The sequence below is a fragment of the Euphorbia lathyris genome, chromosome 8, assembly GCF_963576675.1.
Source record: "Euphorbia lathyris chromosome 8, ddEupLath1.1, whole genome shotgun sequence".
NCBI lineage: Eukaryota > Viridiplantae > Streptophyta > Magnoliopsida > Malpighiales > Euphorbiaceae > Euphorbia > Euphorbia lathyris.
In genome coordinates, this window is record NC_088917.1 from 67,429,638 (window position 1) to 67,450,430 (window position 20,793).

Consider the following 20,793-nt stretch of genomic DNA (forward strand, 5'->3'; position numbering starts at 1 on the left):
GAACTGGCAAAAGCAGCGGCGAGTAGAGAACCATGGAATCAAAAAGCATGCAATTTGGAGATAAGATCCGCACCGGCATTTGAAGTCGATCAGATTATGGTCATTGAAGAGCTGGAAGATGATGAAGATTGGCGGATACCCATCCGCCAATATCTGGAGCAGGGAGATTTGCCGGATGACAAAAGCCTAGCCAGAAAGCTAATTGGACAATCAGCGAGATACTCAATTCGAGATGGAACTTTGTATCGAAAATCATATACATGTCCATGGTTGAAATGTGTTAGCCGCAATGAAGGAGACTACGTACTGCGAGAACTCCATGAAGGAATGTGCGGCGCACATGAAGCATCCGCGGCGTTGGTAAGAAAAGTCAAGCTAATGGGATACTATTGGCCAAAGGTGATGGAGGATTCCCAGAAGATGGTAGCGGAATGTCACAACTGTCAAATCCATGCGAATGAAAAGCACGTTCCCGGAGCCGAAGAAATCTCTATAATGACGGCATGGCCATTCGCAACATGGGGAATCGATATAGTGGGTCCATTCCCAGAAACGACAAAGAAAAGGAAGTACTTGGTAGTCGCAGTTGACCACTTCAGCAAATGGGTAGAAGCGGAGGCAGTAACCGCTCAAACACCTGAACGAATGATCGAGTTCTTACGAGAGAACATTATCATGCGATTCGGAATCCCGCAAAAGCTTATAACTGACAACGGCACCCAGTTCAAATGTGTCAAGTTCAAAGCATACTGCGAAAGCATGGGGATCAAGAATCATTTTTCTTCCATAAACCATCCCCAATCGAATGGTATGACAGAGGTTACCAACAGGGCCATGATTCAAGGGATCAAGAAGCGGCTAGGCGATAAAAAAACAGGTTGGGCGGATGAGATACCCCATATGTTATAGGCATACAGAACTTCTGTAAAAGCAGCAACTGGTGAAACACCTTTCTCGCTGGTTTATGGAGCTGAAGCAGTCCTACCTGTTGAAATCAAGTCGCCTACAAATCGAATAATTTATTATTGCGACACACAAAATCCTATCAACATTAGAGATGCATTGGATTCTGTTGAAGAACGAAGAGAAAAAGCTTACATGCAAATGGCAGTATACCGCAATAGGGTCAAGAAATATCATGACAGAAGGGTGCGAAAAGTGATAATCAACGAGAATGACTTGGTCTTGAAAAAAGCGGATAAAATACAATCCAGAGATGGCAAAGGCAAATTAGGCGTCAACTGGATCGGACCATACAGAGTATCCAAGAAGCTGGGACCATCAACTTTTGAAATAGAAGAAATGAGCGGAAAAAAGCTCCCGCGCACCTGGAATCTAGAAAATCTGCGCCTATATAAACGGGCCGGGTAGTTCAGGGAAATGACGAGTACTCTTTTTCCTTTTATGAGTTTTTTCCCACTGGGTTTTCTGATAAAAGGTTTTAATGAGGCTTTGATCCCACACATTTCATATACCAATGTAACAAAAAGTCTTTTCTTTTATCAATAAAGATATTCAATTGTTGCATACAGCGTCTGAGTGCGGATCCTTTTTAGGACAACCACTTCAGTGTGTTATCTACAAACAAAAGGCGGGTAAATCGCGCAAAAACCTTATGGTTCAACTTAAAAACACATAAATGTGTTGCCTATTAAGAAAGGCGGATGCATGATTACGCATCACTCGCAAAAACCTTATGGTTAAACTTAAAAACACATAAATGTGTTGCCTCTTAAAGAAAGGCGGATGCATGATTACGCATCACTCGCAAAACCTTATGATTAACCTTATGATTATATTATTTTCGAAAGAAAAATTATAAGATAAGGCATAAAATTAAGCGAATTAACGAGTACTCAAAAAATTGCAAAAAGGGTCTGGCCACCCTAGCGGAAACGAAACTAAACTACGAGGAAATACAAATATGGACTCGGCAAAAGGCAAGGGTCACGTATGAAAACAAAGGGCAATAAGGAATAAAACAACAATCGCACGTATAGGTAAAGCGGCAAGCAAAAGAAAATATATATATACGGGCAGTTTGTTACATACAACAGTCCATATATAAATCAAACTATGCTACAACTTCCTCTCCTTCACCCCTATGGCCCTCCTCGCCTTCAGCGGCTCCCTCATCTCCTCTAGTGGGCGGATCTGCTTCAAGCGAATCCTCAACCCTCGAATCAGTAACCGCTTCAGAGGGCGGTACCTCTTGCTCAGGCTGAGAAAGGTCTTGTGGTGCCTCTTTTTCCGCGTTCTGAGTAGGGATCTCGCAGCTAATTGGAGAGTTCTGAAAACTCTGCCAATCTAAGAAGAGTACCTCATCCATATCAGCATCCTCGGCTTCCAGCTTGTCCCACTTCTCAGTTAGATCCTTTTCGGGGATGGGAACCTTGGGGCGGCTAAGTACTCGATCTGGATGCCCATGCTCATAAGCGGCATGAATTCGCTCCCCATACCAATAGATGCGAGCACCATCTTCGGCTAGAATCTCCTCAGCTTTCTTCTTTTGCGTCTCCAGAGCCTCCTTGGATGAATTTAGATCATCAAGGACCTTTTGCAGCTCGTCGGACTTAGCCTGGAGGGATCTGAGAGCTTCCTCCTTCTCGCTCATAACCTTCTGACAAGCGCCTTCAAGAGCCTTTACCTTCCCTTGGACATCATCATAAAGCGACTTCTGAGTCGCCAATTCAGTACCAAGGTTCTCCAACTCTTTGGCTCATTCAACATCCCTTTGGAGAGCGCCCTCCGCGAAATTGATAATCTGCATATAAGACGGCTCGTGAATAAAAAGGGCGAATAGAAACATGCGATTACTATGGACACAAGATCGTTGAAAGGGAATGACAAGCCTCTACCCCCAAAACAACAATATACCTCTATGGCACGCTTCTCAATCCCCTCCATTGCAGTAGGAAGCGGTACTTGTTCTCGCACACGGGAAGCAGAGGGGAGCCGCCCAAGGACATTGCATATAGAAGAGACAATGTCCTTACAAGAAAAGCTCACGGCCATACCAAAGGTCCTAGTCCACCACCCGCTGATGTCGGGAATCGGCTGCGAATGCATAAGAAGAAAGATCAGGAGAACAACAGATAACTCATGAGGAAAAGTTAACAACATAAAAAAAAGGGGGGGAATGGATTGAGATACCTCGTGAATTGGAGTACTGCTCTTTCCTTTGGACGGGGCGGATACGGGTGTGCCGTCAACAGTGAGGGACACAGAGGTGTTTTTCTTTCTGGGATGAGAAGACTCTGTATCCGCATTATGCTTCCGCTTCCTAGTTAAGGGAAGGTCCTCGGAAGCAGAAGCTGGACCTTGTGAAACGGAGGCCCTTACGGGAGAAGCCACCTCAATAGAAGTAATCGCCCCTCCAGGAGAATTCGCCCCTGCAACGGAAGTGGTCCCCGCCATCCGCCTCTTCCTTCTCGCTAGGGCTTTCGCCTCCCGATCTGCAGCGAGTTGAGATAAAGGATCACCCCTGCAAAGGGTTAAAAGAAATCATCAACTTGGAAATAAAAAAATACCTTGAACAAAAACGCGATAAGGGATATAGACAACGCGATCTCCCTCGCGGTAGGCAATCGCTACTCGGCTCCTTAGCATATGGAAGGCCTGATCATATGTCCATACGAAAGGAGGCGTACTCTTCAAGAACTTTATAACAGCGGATTCTTCCTCACTGGGGTAACCGAAGTTCAAACTCTTTACATTGGGCCGGCCCCAGCAGCGAAGGAAGTTTGGATTCCCTTCATTAAACTTGATAAAGAAGTAAGATCGGTCCCACTCGCGGATCTTGTTCAGCTTCTCGTCAAAACCATAGTAACCGCTCTGACGAATGAAAGTGAAATACCCCGCCGAACTTTTGAAATGATGAAGCTTGGAGAAAATTTTTAGCGAGAAGGGAACCTCCAGACAATCCGCCAGAAATTTGTCCAGAGTTAAGTCGGCCCATCCGTTGGGATGCAATTGACCAGGTGCGATTCCGTAACCGCCAAGGACGGAGGCAATCTCATCCGCCAGCGGATACGTGAAACCGCAGATAATCTGGGCGACGAAAATGGTGAAATACCCCTTTGGGTAGTCGCCCGGTCCTCTATCCTCCCCGGGAATGAGGGCTTCGAGACCTTGAAGCCAAGAATACTGCTCCCGCAAGTCATCAATTATCTCTTGACAAACTAGGCTTCCCGATCTGTCCTTCTTCGGTAGCAAACGAGGGGTTGGGACAGGTGGCGGAATCAACTTTTTAGGGTCAAAACCTAAACCCTCATCGGATGTATTCGCTAGGTGGAGGAAGTCGGCGGGATGAGAATCAGACCCAGGAGAGCTGGTTGAAGCTTCATCAACCATCTCATCGACCTCATGAGATACCTCGCGGACGTAATTTTCGTCGAACGGTGCGAAGCCGAGGTCAGGGTTCGACATATTGATGAAGAAAAATGAACAGAAGTAAAGAGTCGAGCGAGGTACAAGTTGTGGAAAGGAAAACTTACATATGAAAGACTACACAGAGAAGAATGAACGCGAAGAGGTTGATGCCGGAAAAGAAACGACGATGCCGGAAAAGAAACGACGGACAAGGAAATTCACAATTTTTGAATTTTGAATATCCAGACAAAAATGAAGAGTCCCCTATAAAAAGACCCTAAAGGGCTCTTGCCAAACTAAAGGGGAGGCATGTGATGACCCGCGAAGCCAAACCGGGCCGAATTCATTACACGGGCCCAGCCCATACTTAGACCCATGGTCTAGGATCGGATGGGACCCGAATAGAGGAAGCGGGTGAAGTAAGTAACCGCCCCGAATTCCTAAATGGAGCATCAAAACTCCCACTCAGAACAAACGATACCACGTTTGTTGCCACGAAAGCCACGAAAGGGACATGGCCTAAAAAAGAGTAACCGCCCTCGGAACGTGGCCTGGAAGGAGTAACCGCCCTCGGCGGTTACTTAAGAACACTTATAAAAAGCCATAAGGCCAAAGGGGAGAGGTACGTTCACATTTTTCCCCGTAACGCTATTATTACCAACCTTCATACAAAGAACTGACTAGATCGTCGGAGAGTTTTTCCGGAGATCCTGTCTCCGGTTCTGTTTTGCAGGTAACTACGGCGGAGATCATCAAATCGGATCCAACAAGTTATCAACATGTTTCAACAATTTGTTGGGTAAAAACTGTAAGGAATCTCGCTTTGAGCCAAGAATTAAAGTTTCTTAAAATAATGTTTTACATATTCTGGATTTTTTTGATAATTTTCTGGACACGTTTTTGGTCCTACTTACGTTGTTCCAAATAAATATACCATTTGTTCCAACATAATACTTACATTGTTACAACAGAAAATTGTTTTATTTCTTTTCTTTAAAAATACATTTTTCTGACATTTCTAACCTCGTTTTTCGAAAAATTTTATACTATTAGACTCGTCTAAATTAGAAAGTCATTTTAAGATCCCTGAAGTTCAAGTAAAAAAAATTCCGAGTAGGCGTTTTCTTGCAAGAAAAAAAGTGCCCAGAAAATTCTAAAATAATTCCAAAAATGTAAAACATTATTCTAAGAAACTTTAATTCTTGGATCGAAGCGGGATTTCTTACGGTTTAGTCCCAATAAAACATGTTCCTTAATTTTATCAATTTTACATGCTTCAACAATTTATTGGGTCAAAACTGTAAGGAATTTCGCTTTGAGCCAAGAATTAAAGTTTCTTAAAATTATGTTTTACATGTTTTTAAATTTTTTGATAATTTTCTGGGCACGTTTTTTATCCTACTTACATTGTTCCAAATCAGTGTACCATTTGTTCCAACATAATACTTGCATTGTTCCAACAGAAAAATGTTTTATTTCTTTTCTTTAAAATACATTTTCCCGACATTTCTAACCTTGTTTCTCGAAAATTTTTATACTATTAGACTCGTCTAAATTAGACGGTCATTTTAAGATCCCTGAAGTTCAAGTAAAAAAAATTCCGGTGAACGGAATCCGAGTGGACGTTTTCTGGTGAGAAACAAAGTGCCTAGAAAATTCTCAAAAAATTCTAGAAAATGTAAAACATTATTCTAAGAAACTTTAATTATTGGGTCGAAACGGGATTTCTTACGGTATAGTCCCAAAAAATTGTTGAAGCATGTAAAATGGATAAAATTAAGGAAAACGTTTTATTGGGACTAAACTGTAAGAAATCCTATTTTGACCCAAGAATTAAAGTTTCTTAGAATAATGTTTTACATTTTCTGAAATTGTTTTAGAATTTTCTGGGCACTTTCGTTTTTGCCGGAAAACGCCCACCCGGATTCCGTTCACCGGAAATTTTTTTACTTGAGCTTCAGGGATCTTAAAATGACCGTCTAATTTAGACGAGTCTAATAGTATAAAAAATTTCGAAAAACGATGTTAGAGATGCGGGAAAATGTATTTTAAAGAAAAGAAATAAAACAATTTTCTCTATCCTCTCTTTCATTTTATTTACCAATTTGTCACATTGCCATTTTTAATTATCATCAAAACTACGTAGTTTTGTTATGTCACACAATAAGCTCATTGTCACAACTTAAGCCATTGTCACGCTGGATCTCACCCCAAACATTATATATATATATATATATATATATATATATATATATATATATATATATATATGTATATATATATACACTTCTGTTAGGCTGATCACTTTTAATATTTAAGCATTCAACACACCAAAACGATGAAATTTTAGGATGTTGGAGAGAAAAAAAACTGTTCAACCATAAAGGGCATGACTTCAGAAAAATTCCCCCACCTCTATAAATCTAACTCTGACACTACACACAAGGCTAAAATTAGCCCCTCGTATATAAATTTTAGGCTCCACCATTGGTGTGGGGGAGAGAGGGCTGCAGGTGAGTCAAAACAGGAGGAGATAATTAAGGTTAGAGAGAGAGGATCATGTATAGAAGGCGTGCAAAATTTAATTGAGTGTTTGGTTATTTTTATTTTAGAGCCCATTTGTTTCCTAATGTTAAAACTCATGTTTGTTGTTTCATTCAAAATAGAAGAGTCGTTGCTTGAAACTAAAATATAACTAATGGTTGTCGTTTGCGAAGAAAACTATTGTTGTTGGGAACAATGATAAGTATAGAACAATTAAAGTTGTATTTAAGAAAAAGTATTATAACATGTATTTAGGAAGCACACTAATAGGGAATCCTTGGGTATTTTATAGGATCTCCAACTCAATTAATGACCCTTCATATAAACACTAACAAGTGTCTCATTTAATACACATCACTATTAAAAAAAAAGCTTATCAATTTCATAAGAAACTCGTTTGCTTTTTTCCTCTATCTTTCTGTTTGTATGAAAGAAACAACAATGTAACATGTGATGGGAATCAGCGGAATGGACTTTGTCATTGTATGAAAGAAACAGGGGGAATTGGAAGTATAAACTCCGAATTGCAATTAAATTGCTTCTAAGGTTTAATTAATATTTGCTTCTTTTAACTATGGAGCATTTAAGTTTTGTGATTGTCCATTTATGGAAAAAAGGATCCTTCCACTGAGCAATAAATTGTTGGACTTTTTTAATCTAGATATGCAAAACAATTAGGGGATTTAAAGGCTTAATACGCGGAATTGAAAATTTAGGATTAACATATAAAGTTGGAAAAGTTGAAGGGTCTTTGATCCTCAATTGTTTTGTTCCTTATTTAATTGGGTTTTTCTTGAACCATAGTAGAGTGAAAGAAATAATGTCGAAGTAGGTGTTTTCTTGAAAGCTCAAATGAGTTTATTCGAACGAATCAGAGTCGCGATCGACAGTGAAGAGCAGCAACGAGGGTGGTGATGACAGATGAAGAACTGCAGTTCTTGAAGATGGAAGGGCAGGGAGTGCGTAAAAAATAAGAGGAAGAAGAAGTATAAAGCATTTTGTTTAACAATTAATAAGTCTTTTTAATTGTGATGTGGATAAATAGAAGACATGTGTCCATTTTTATATGGAGGGTCCTTAAATGAGTTCAAGATCTAGGACTGTCCTATAAAATCCATTTTAGGACATATTTATAAACAATGTTTAATTTAGTTCCAACATCAATATATCCAACTTTCTAAGTTAATTAACTCTTACTTCAAAAAAAAAAGTCAATTAATTCTCATTTAAATTTGTGCTTTCATACATTTATTCAATTAATTTTCGCTCTTCATAGATTAATTGTAAACATTAATGGTTTTTCTCCTTTCGATTTAACACAATCTTCCCAATTATGAATTTCAAGAAAATTTCTTTAATTCAATTTTCACACATTTAGAATTTATCAACAAAATTCTTAGCATGATCGGAATAAAAATATAAACATCTATAATTAAATTTGAATTGATGGGTCTAGTATGAATAGTTAGAACTTTGAACATAAATTCAGATATTGATTAATTTAACACAAATATATATATCATAGAGAGAAGAAGAATCTAATGAAGAAAGAAGTTTATATATATTAATCTTTATAATATTTTTCTAATTAACACTAGAAAGCGCAAAAAAATACATTAAAATTATCTTTTTTTTTTCAAACAACATGACTGACCATCAAGATGTTTAGCAACACATTTCGATTGACAAGATTCTTCATCACAACCCTATTGGAAAAATAAACATCAACTTATTGCACAAATCAGAAGACTTTGGATTAAATAATCGAGTTTCATTGAATATCCTTTGTTGGCTAGTTATATCATTTCGTTCACCTATTTGTTTGTTTTTTTTTACTTTTACTTCCACTTCATAAATCATAACGCATGCACATTATAAAAATTATAAAATGTGGTCAATCATATTGAATATAAAATATTAATGCGCCACATAAAAATTAAATTTATAAGTTTAAAATGTTGGAAGATATGTACCTAATTACAATATTGATGCAAGAACAACAAAAATATAGCAACGTAAGATTATTTTTACGATATTCAAAGATTGATAATGTTTTGAAATAAGTGTACTAAGAATATTGATGCTTATATAGAAAACAAGTCAAATGTAAATGTAAGCTATAATAGTAAATAAATCACAAAAGTTATGAATTGAAATAAAAAATTAATGACACTTCCTAAATAAAATTTGGTATGAGTGTGTGTATATATATATATATATATATATATATATATATATATATATATATATATATATATATATATATATATATATATATATATATATATATATATATATATATATATATATATATATATATATATATATATATGGGTGAGATCCAGTGTGACAAGGGGTTAGGGTGTGACAAGGAGCTTAAGGGTTGCGTTGCTAATTTTAGCCAACTTGAAAACACTCGGAAGAGTTAAAACGTTCAATATCAAAAATTCGTTTAGAGCTTAAGAATTTAACATATTTAGTATCAGAGGCAAACATACATCACATATAAAAGATTGTGATAAAGTTTGATGTAAGATAGTGTTTAAATATTTTCTGAAAGTTCTAAGTTAAGTTTATTAAAGCATGGCAGCGTTAGATGTAAACATTTCAGAACGAATAAAATATCGGCCATAAGTAAGTAATAATAGTTCAGAGTCGGAAGCATAAAGTTAAACATATGTAAGTGATAACAGTTCAGAGTTGGAAGCATTAGTTTGAATATCTATTGTATTAATTAATAAGTGTACAAGAGAGACAAAAAAAACAAAAAAGCTTAACAACTTATCTATCTGTCTAGTTACACAAACCTAGAACCTATTTCTTAATATTAACTCTAAGCGGATGGTTCTTCGGTTTGGTCAGAAGGGAGACTTCTTTGTGAGTATTCTCTGACTCTTTCTCCCACAGTTTGTCAACTCAGAAGAGGCTTTGTTAGAGAAGCCAAGAACAACTCTGGAATTGAGCTGATCTGTATAGTTCTTTGATCGCTCATTAATTCTTCAGGCCACCATATATATATCTCTACTTATATTGATGCCTTCCGGAGAGAAGGATCCATTCTTGCTCATTTCACTCAAAATCAATTGAAATGCTTGGCATTCCAGATGAAAGTGTAAGAGCATGAGTATATTTTCTATGAATGTTTAGGAGCGCATGATCTAGGCTCTGATGCTGATTGGCAATTGAATGAACATTATGGTTGATGGTCTGATGTTGAGCATAAATAGTGTTAGACTAACAATTACATCTGTCTTGATAATGTTGGATGTGATTAACAAAAAAAAAACAAATCGAACACAGAAAAACACATGAACAATAAAACTAAAAATTAAAAGGAAAGAGATAGACAAATCTGAGACCTGTATTAGCAGTTTCCTTAAGACGATGTCGTCGCTATTGACGATTGTCTCCCAGGATATAACAGATTACGCAAGCAAACTCAAACCGTGTGTAGGATCGTTATCACCGGAGTAGGAAAACAAGACACTATGAATAGACAGAGAACATAAACATTCAACGGATAATTGTTTTATCAACAAAATTTTCATCAACTTTAACAACTTATGAATTTTGAAAACCCATTCTATATAAATAGAACTCTAAAGGATATGTCTTTTCACAAATGAACATGATTGTACACGTACAGAAACGATGTTCACGTATGAACATGACTTTTCATGACGGACACGGTTGTTCACGAAAGGAGGTGTTTGTTGGTATTTAAATTAATATATAATTTTATTCAAAATTTTCCAACAAATAGTAGTGACTTTCTTATCCAAAGTTTCCATTGCAGCCCTATTAATAGTTAGAAGGCGAAGGGCTTTGGTCAGAGAGCCATCAAGGTCTTAATTATCAGCTTGAACCAGATGAGCATTCATATGATTAAGTTCAGAGGCAATCTTCATGAATTCAGAGGAGAGATGAGATTAGATAGCTTGAACAGTGGTAGAACTGGAAGGTATGCAACGCATGGTTTGCTCAAAAAGGGACATATATTGAACCATGTTGAGTTGAATAAAGGCTATTTTTCCAGCATAAGCGTGAGTACCATATTGAGAGACCAGACCTGCTACTGTATGTAATAAGCTCTTAACACTGGCCAACTCATTGAGAAGTATAGTGGTCTCACTCAATGAATGCATCATCATCTAAGAAAGGTTCTGAGCAGAAGTTAGAAGAGGTTGAGGAGCAGATGAGGCATTAGTAATTTCTACCAGCTTAGTGGCAGCCTTGTCAAGAATTTCCAGGTCCTCAGTTTCAGAGAAGGTCTAAAACGTTTAAGCGCTTTGATCTTTTACTTGCTCAGAGAAGGTAGCACCTATGTTTTTCAACCCATAGGTTGTCTGAGCTAATGTAATTATATCATCACCCAAGGAAGTTTAATTCTACTGAGTGGGATAAATTGGAGGTGTTAAGCCAGCCAAAAAGGATTCTTCAGCATGGCTGATAGGAGTGTGTTATCGTCTTAATTTATAATATTTTTAGTATTTAATTACTAGTTATTTTGTACCATTTTAATAAATTTTAATAATGGTTTTTGTATATTTTCTTCATTTTATATATCTAAGCCAATTTGTGTGTTTTCTAGGCACTTTCGCAAGGTTTTCGGCACAAATAACCAAGTTGGGGCTTAAGGCGGCAACTCGGGAGTAAAAGGGACCACAAAAAAGGAGTTTTAGTGACACCCAACGTGCACTTCGTCGCGGATAGGTGCTGTAAGATAAAGTCCAATTGTTCACACTAGGACAGATTTGACATATTTTGGTAGTTTCAACTTATCTCCCTCATACGAACTCGGATTAAGGCGATTCAAAATGAGTTGGAAAGCTAAGAGAAAGATGAACAAATGACTAAAAATAATCATCTTCAAATTCTAAGTGAATCAGGCCCAGAAAATTATCCAAATTTGATGAATATGTTGAAGCCTAAGATTCCTTTCACATCTTTACACATTTCAACTCATAAATTATTAAAATCTTCAACCATGCTCTCTTAAATGCTAAATTCAGAAGATAAGGGAGTGGGAGGCCATAAGGATGACTTGGTCTTTGGATGCCATTTGAAGACACACCAAGCTTAGGCTTAATTCCTCCCTCTATAATGTTATTTTGCTGATTTTTCTCCTTAAAAATCACTTGTTTGTGTTGTTGTTATTGTTAAAGTGTTGTTTGTGCAAAAGTTCATCTAATAAAAGTAAGTTTCAAGTTACCGAAGAAGTTCGTTCGACAATTGTCATCACAGTTTCTTCTAAACTTTAATCTCTTTTATTAATATGAATTCTATTATCTATCTTTCTAAGGTGTGTTTTAATCTAATTATGGGCTAAAACCCCCTTAACTAAGGCTAAAAGTGGATCTTAACTTTAATTATGTGGTAATTATGTTTAACCTATTTAAGTTATCTTTATCCTTTTTTAGAACTAACTTATGATTCTTAATGCTTGTAGGAGATGGGCCAACTCTCTACTTGAATATAATTAATCATTTATATTGACCGTGATTAAATTGATTAATCGAAATTCATAAGTTGGACCTAATGACCATTTAGTGTGGCTTATTGGTTTTTCAAAGTTTTTCATGAATCTTATTACAAATCTTAGATTTATTACTTAAGTCGAACCAAGGGAAAGTAATAAATCGAAGGTTTGGAACTAAGAAAACTTAATGCTTCTTTGGATTAATTACTTGAGCCAGACCAAGGAAAAGTAATTAATCGAAAGTTTAGAACTAATTACTCGAGCGGTTTTTCTTGAATCTTAAGTAATCACTTTAGCCGGACCAAGGTAAAGTAGGTTAAAAAGGTTTAGATTAAATCTTACTTCAAATCTTAGATTTATTACTTGAGCCCGGACCAAGGGAAAGTAATAAATCGAAGGTTTGGAACTAAGAAAACTTAATGCTTCTCTTGATTAATTACTTAAGCCGGACCAAGGAAAAGTAATTAGTCGAGAGTTTAGAACCAATCTCGAGAACTATTAGTTAATAAGAAAAATCGCCATCTTAAAAAGGATAAAACAACCTAAAAGGGGTTAAGTGTTATTACCAAGCAAAGAGGCTAAGTGAAGCTAGAAGCCTTAGTTTCTTTCATTATAAGTATTCTCTCATCTAATTTTGTACAATTTTCATCTCACTTTTTGTTTAAATCTTATCTTGGTTGTCCAACAAACTCTACATTTTTATTGTTTAAATAATAGATAGTAAGAAAAAAGATTAGTACATATAATCACCATCCTCGTGGGAACGATACTCTACTTTCACTTTATTACTTGATACACGACTAAGGTACACTTGCCTTCACATGCACGTATACGTAAAAAACGCATTAGAGTGTTAGTAGGAATCGGCTTCTTTGTGAGATTTGTCATGATCTTTTGATGAAGAGAATTCATATTATCGGTTGAGGATTTGTCATGGAGAGCTCAAGAGCATCAATTGGTAATTTGGCAAAGGTCTACTCAGATTGATTTGCCTTAGCAGGCAATGGATCAGTAAAAGATAAGTCCACATCCTTAAGTTTCTTCTTATGAGGAGAATGAGTGGCATCTTCAACTATCAAAGAATGCAAGTTAGGATTGGAAGGAGTTGGCTCGATGTTTTTCTCAGAGGCTGGCTCAGTTTGATTAGAGGCCGAAAGATTTTCATTCTGCTTGATTTGCTCGGAGGCTTGCTGAATTGTAGTAAATGCCATTTCGACATATTTTATAGCATTTTTCATACTTAACTAATAGTTATTTTGTACCATTTTAATAAGTTTTAATGATAGTTTTCTTATATTTTCATCATTTATGTATCTAGGTCATTTTCTTGTGTTTTTAAGCACGTTCACAAGGTTTCGTCACAAATAACTAAAGTCAGGACTTAAGGCAAGGATTCAGAAGTGAAACGGAGCAAAAAAAATGAAGTTTATTCACTTCCAGCCATGCATCTCACCGAGATGAGGTGTTGTAAGTTACAAAGTCATATGTTCATATGGTGGGCATATTTGACACATTTTTGCATTTTAATCGTATCTCTCTCATACGAACTCAGATTGAGACGATTCAAAATGCATTGGTAAGCTAAGAGATGGATGAAAAATTACTAATAATAATCATCTCCAAATTGGAAGTGTAACGGGATCAAAATATTGTCCTAATTTATGTATATGTTGAAGCCTAAGATTGCTTTCCCACCTTCACACATTTTCAACTCCTAAACTGTCAAAGTCTGCCACCACCCTCTTTAAAGCTTAATTTGGAAGATTAGGGGGTTGGGGGAATAAGAAGACTTGGTCTATGGAAGCATATATGTCATTTTACTATAAAAGGAGACGTTGGGAGCCATTTGAAGACACACCAAGCTCATGCTTAATTCTTCCCACTTTCATGTTAGTTTGTTGATTCTTCTCTTTAAGAATCATTTGTTTTGCTGTTGTAATTGTTGTTATTATGCTTAAGTTGTTGTTTGTGAAAAAGTTCATCCAATAAAAGTATGTTTCAAGTCACCGAGAAAATCTGTTCGGCAATCGTCATTACAGTTTCTTCTAAACTTTGATCTCTTTTATTATTATGAACTCCATTATCTATCTTTCTAAGGTGTGTTTTAATCTAATCATGGGCTAACACCACCCCACCCCCATTAATTAAGGCTAAAAGTGGATCTTAACCTTAATTATGTGGTAATTATGTTTAACCTAATTAAACTATGTTTATCCTTTTAAGAACTAACTTATGATTCTTAATGCTTATTGGAGATGGAACAAATCCCAACTCGAATATAATTAATCGTTTCGAAACTCATAAGTTGAACCTAATGACCATTTAGTGTGGCTTATTGGTTTTCCAAGGTTTTTCATGAATCTTATTACAAATCTTAGATTTATTACTTGAGCCGGACCAAAGTGAAGTAATAAATTGAAGGTTTGGAACTAAGAAAACTTAATGCCTTTTTGGATTAATTACTTGAGCCGGTCTAAAGTGAAGTAATTAATCGAAAGTTTAGAACTAATTACTCGAGCGGTTTTTCTTGAATCCTAGGTAATCACTTTAGTCGGACCAAGGTAAAGTAGTTTAAAGAGGTTTAGATTAATAAAACTCAATGCTTCTCTAGATTAATTAATTTAGCCAGACCAAGGTAAAGTAATTAATCGAGAGTTTAGAGTCAATCTCGAGAATATATTATTTAATTAGAAAAATTGCCATCTTAGAAAGGATAAAACAACTTAAAAAAAAGTTAAGTGTTATTAACAAGCAAAGAGGTTAAATGAAGCTAAAAGCCTTAGTTTCTTCCACTATAAGTAATCCCTCATTTAATTTGTCTAGTTTTCATTTTATTTGTTGATTAAGTCTTAACTTGGTTACCCAACAAACTCTACCTTTCAATTGTTTAAATAATGATAATAAGAAAAAAGATTAGCATTTATAATGACCATCCTCGTGGGAACAATACTCTACTTTCACTTTATTACTTGCTACACGATTAAGGTGCACTTACCTTCACATGCATGTATACGTAAAATATGCATCAGATACACTTATTTTAATGTATCATTGTGAGATTCACTAATGAAAATGGTGGGTCTTTATCTTACAGGTGGGCAATATACTTCGTGATGCTATTGATGGGTGATGCTAGGATAAGTAGATCTTGCTTTTTTTATTTGCAAATATTATTAACAATAAGGATTATGAAATGATCTGATTCATTTTTATTTGAAAATAATATTTGCAGGGATAGTAAGAATGCTTATGTACATGAGAAGATTGATTGAAGAGATGGTCAATCAGTTCATGCCTATAACATGAAAAGATTTCTTTAACTTATTGAGTATATATATGTGATTGAATGTTATCTTATTGCGTATGTGCACGAAGCTTGTATGTAAGCTTGTATGAATATGTATGTGCATAAAGCTTGTATATAAGCTTGTATGAATATTGGTATGAACTGACTAGTAAAGGGTTGTGTATGAAGTCATATATGAACAAGTTAGACCAAACAAGTTAGCTTATTGTCATGATCTGGTTTCATTCACTTGAATAAGTATGCTGCAATTAAATAAATTGGTATGAACTGCCAAAGCTTATATGTTTGCTTGACATAAATTGGGTATGTGTATGAAGCTTGCATGTGTACGATATGACTGATCAAACTTGTATACCTTAATCAGATATGAATATGTAAGAATTGAACGTGCATGTATGAAACATGTAATGAAGGGTTGCGTGTGAAGCATAGTCATATATGTGAGTTATATTGCTATGAAATGATTTCGCTTGTATACCTTAATCAGACATGCGTATGTAAGAACTGAACATGTATGTATGAAACATATAGTGAAGGGTTGTGTATGAATCATAGTGGGTTATATTGGTATGAACTTATTTCGCTTGTATACCTTAACCAGACATGAATATGTAGAGAAGGGTTGTGTACGAAGCATAGTCATATATGAAGGCTGATAAAAGGATCACTTGAATAAGTATGTTGCAATTAAATAAAGGGTCATATATCTCATTCATTCACTTGAATAAGTATGATCTAACTAAATAAAGGGTCATACATATGTTTCATTCACTTGAATAAGTATACTGCATCTAAATAAAGGGTCAAATATATGTTTCATTCACTTGAATAAGTATGCTGCAACTAAATGAAGGGTCATATATTCTGGTGTGACTTGAATGTTATTCGCACATCATGCCCTCCTATCAACCCTCCTTGTATGCTATTCGCACATCATGCCCCCCTTGCTTACTCTTTTGTCCATCTCCTTAGTTGTTGCCTTTCGATTCTCCTTGAAATTCCAAATCTCCTTTACTACATACCTTCCACTTGTGTACTCGTTAATTTCCTTCAGCATGGTGATGAAGTTTATGATGATGTCACCACAAGTTCAAACTTGTGGTGACAGCATCATAAACTTCATCATCATGCTCACTTTTCAATTCTTTGAGTCTTTCTATATTGGGGTTGCATATCTACCATTAAGATTGGTGTTAACTGATTAAGCATGAATATTTATGAAACATGAACATGTGTGAAATGCAAATATGTATGTGTATGAAGCATGAATATGTATGATGCCAAATGTGAGTTATATTGGTATGAACTGATTCAGCTTTCATGTTTGCTTGACATATATGCACAAATAAGCTTGTATATATGATGCGAGCAAGATAGATAAGATTGTGAGGCAGATCAGTCATGGAAAAGAGCTAACAAGACCCAAGTTTCCATCAAGAATGAACGAAAAACAGCTAGAAATAACAGTTCATAAGGATTCCTCTTGAATAGTGATGGGACGCACCTATAGTAGATCAGTGAGCTATTATGTGTGTGTTACGATTAAGATCTTTCTACGTGCTTTAACTCTACTAGATGCTACATAGGGGCAAGTGTACCCCATCGTATCAAGTAATAATCCGGTTAAGACCGGGTATCGAATCCACGGGATTTATAACTACTCGGTTTTACACGTTATCTAAGCGGTGAATACTTTAGTTTGGTTTGGGTGACAACTACAAACTACTCCTAAACTATGGTGCGACAGATTTGTACAGTTCAAACTCTAAGGAAGTGATACGGGTGACGATAAGTTACAATATATAATAAACTATAATTCAGAACATATACGAATGACAATTTACTCCTGTAAAGATGACTACGTGTAGACCGATCAACCCGTGAAGTGCTTAGATTACGTGGTTCCTCCTAAAGGCGTATCTAATGCGAGGGATCTGAAACTAGGGCTCGTAAGTTTTGTGGCTTGTCAATTCCTACGATTTCCGGTTTGTCAACTCTGGTAAGGCAACTCCTATATGATTCCCAAAAGGTTTTGGAATTCGTATCCCCCTACACAATAATCAATTACAAATATCAAAACAAGCAATAAATATCAACACGTATAGAGAAACTGAAATTGCAAATCATATATTATAAATGTGGAACGCGTAAATAAGGAATACAACCAAGCCTAGTACATAGGAAGAGTGCAAGCTAATTAGTAAGTAGAAAGGGAAGAAGAATCGGTCCTTGGAACTAGCTAACCGGACTCAAAGTTGTCTCGTAGGACTTAGAGGTGGAACTCTCGAGCTTGGTGGAAGAGGATGGAACAGAACTTCGACGGAGTAATGGAGTAAATGTACAATCTCTCAAGGTGGTAGAGTTTTAATATACAAAATCTGAATTTGATGGAGTTTTCTTACACAAAATCTCCATATCTAAATGAGTGTCAAGCACTCCTATTTATAAATAAATCAAGCTTAGGTCATAATTGTAATTACATTAAGTAAGAAGACTTTGAATGTGGAGAGAAGACTTTGAAGGAAGACTTTGAATGTGAAGGGAGACTTTGAATGTGAAGGAATACTTTGAATTTGATGTAGAATATGGGCCCCACACAAAATAATGAAGCATATGATGCTTCATTATTTGCCTATTTTCTCCATTGCACACCTTGTCCCCTTTTTTGCATTTTCCTTTGAATTGGGTGTCGTTTTCTCTTTGGTCTAAAAAGTTGATTCATCGTCGCTAAAGGTCATTATTCTGTCACTGAAAATCAATATTTCATCGCTGAAACGAATTGCGTCGTCGCTAAAGATGGAGCTGCTGAAGTTCATCAATAATTTCTCAAGGTTCCACGCTCCGCGTGGACGTTGAAAATTAGACATGTTTTCATCTTGTTTTCCATCTCGTACGTTTACCCTGCAAAGCACAACTATGAACACTAAGATTACTTATTTATTTATTTATAACAAAACGAGATTCAAAATGACGGAAATTAACTAAAATTAACTAAAGGTACATAATTTATTTATTTCTTATTGATTTATTGAAATATGCATAAAACTAACACTAAACATAATAATTTAGCTCAAAAATAAATCGTAAATTATCCCAAAAGATAGGGATAAAACGTCCTTATCAAATAGCTGCAGAGTAGTGCGAAAACACACATTCAGCAGCGAAATGGGTCAGACTGGCTGGTTTTGGATAAGCATATGGGTTGAGCATGGACCAATGGGAGAATGAAACGTGGGAGACTACCTTTTTGTACCAAGATGAAATAGATGGTTGTGATGTAATGTTCTTTTTGGAAATGGCACTTAGCTTTACCCAACTACAATAGACCTAGTATACTTGCTAGTGTCCATATTTAAGAGACCAAGTTTTTGGTGCCGTTGCCGGGGATTGACGGCTTAAGTTTAGGAATTAGTATGCTTAACTTACTACCTGTAAATCACCTGTTTGTTTAGTGTCTGTTCAAACTCCAGCTGTTTATGAGAAGAACATGTATTCCTATTGTTCATGTGGATCTTGAAATCGAAGGAACCTACAAAAGATGAAGAAGACTGTTCAGACATGCTAGACTTGCCAGGATGAACCGCGAGAATGAGATACCGGAACCTGAACAACCAGAGAACCATGAGGAGGGTCATGGTGAAAACAACGTAGTTAATGGAAACAACAACAATAATAGTAATCAAAGACTGCGGATGATGGACTATTCCAGGCCATCTACTGAAGGCCATTCATCGTGCATTGTACTACCAAATGAGGGGAACCACCTGTTTGAGATTAAAGCTTCAATGATTCAAATGATGCAAACAACAGTGCAGTTCGGTGGGTATCTGAATGAAGACCCAAACGCTCACATTCAAGACTTCATTCCAATGTGTAATACTTTTCGAAAACATAGGAATGAGAGCGATGAGGTAATTAGACTCAAACTATTCTCGTTCTCATTGAAGGACAAAGCCAAGAACTGGCTGAAAAATCTTCAGCCAGGATCAATCACCAACTGGGAGGAAATGGCTACGCTATTCCTGATGAAGTACTCTCCCCCACGACAGGCCATTAAACTCAGAAATGAAGTATCCCATTTCTTTCAAGAAGAAGATGAATCTCTGTCCGAGGCTTGGGAGAGGTACAAGGAGCTACTTCGAAGAGTACCAAATTATGGCATACCTATGTGGATGCAAGTACAGAGTTCTTACAATGGAATGACCAATGCATACAAGATTCAAATTGAATCAGTTGCAAACGGAAACCCTAAAGATCTTGAACCCCAAGCTTTGTACGAACTAATAGAGAAAGTTGTTAACACAAGCTACAATTGGCACTCTGTAAGAAGCGATGGCAATGGATTTTCCAATGAATCGAACAATGAAGCAATCACCAGACTGTCATCTCAAATAGAGCAGTTGGTTAAGACTGTTGGAAAAATGAATATTTCGGCTATTCAAGCACAACCTCTTCCAACAGGATTGCATGAACAGCCAACACCTGACAGATGTGATTTCTGCAGTGGACCGTACAGACATATTGACTGTCCAGGGATCAAACCAGGGGCGTCGATGAAGGAACAATGTGACTTTATTGCACGACAACCACCCAACCTATATTTAGATACATATAATCTGGGGTGGCGAAATCATCCTAACGTTTTATGGCAAGATAACAAAAGACAGCCAGCTGTTCAACAACCATACCGGCAAGACAATACAAGACCAGCCTATCAATCACAGCAGGGCAATTCGTCTACGCAAAATTATCAGCGACAACCAGCTGTTCAACAAGAAGGGAAACCTGATTTGGAATCTATGATGATGCAATTTAATGAAACAGACGCAATCTTCCATCAAGAGTCTTGAAACCCAGATGCAGCAGTTTGCCGCTATCATTGCTTCCAAAGATAAAGGAGCCCTACCAAGTAATACAGTAACTAATCCAAAAGAGGAGGTCAATGCTATCATCTTGCGAGGAGGTAAAAAGGTTTCCAATTCGTTTGAAAATAACAATTTGACCAAAGACGACCGATGAACCAGCACTGGCTCAGCAAGGAGTTCCATCGGAAAGGAGAAAGGACAAACAACCTACCAATGAGAACTCCCCA

At 36.6% G+C, this 20,793-nt stretch overlaps 1 non-coding gene across 1 annotated transcript; it reads right to left on the bottom strand.

The window, feature by feature from the left end:
* Window positions 1-19,756: 19,756 nt before the first annotated feature.
* On the bottom strand, window positions 19,757-19,863 carry LOC136204393 (small nucleolar RNA R71). Its single transcript, XR_010675235.1, has one exon. It is a non-coding gene; the product is annotated as a small nucleolar RNA R71 (small nucleolar RNA).
* Between the last annotated feature and the right edge of the window lie 930 nt (window positions 19,864-20,793).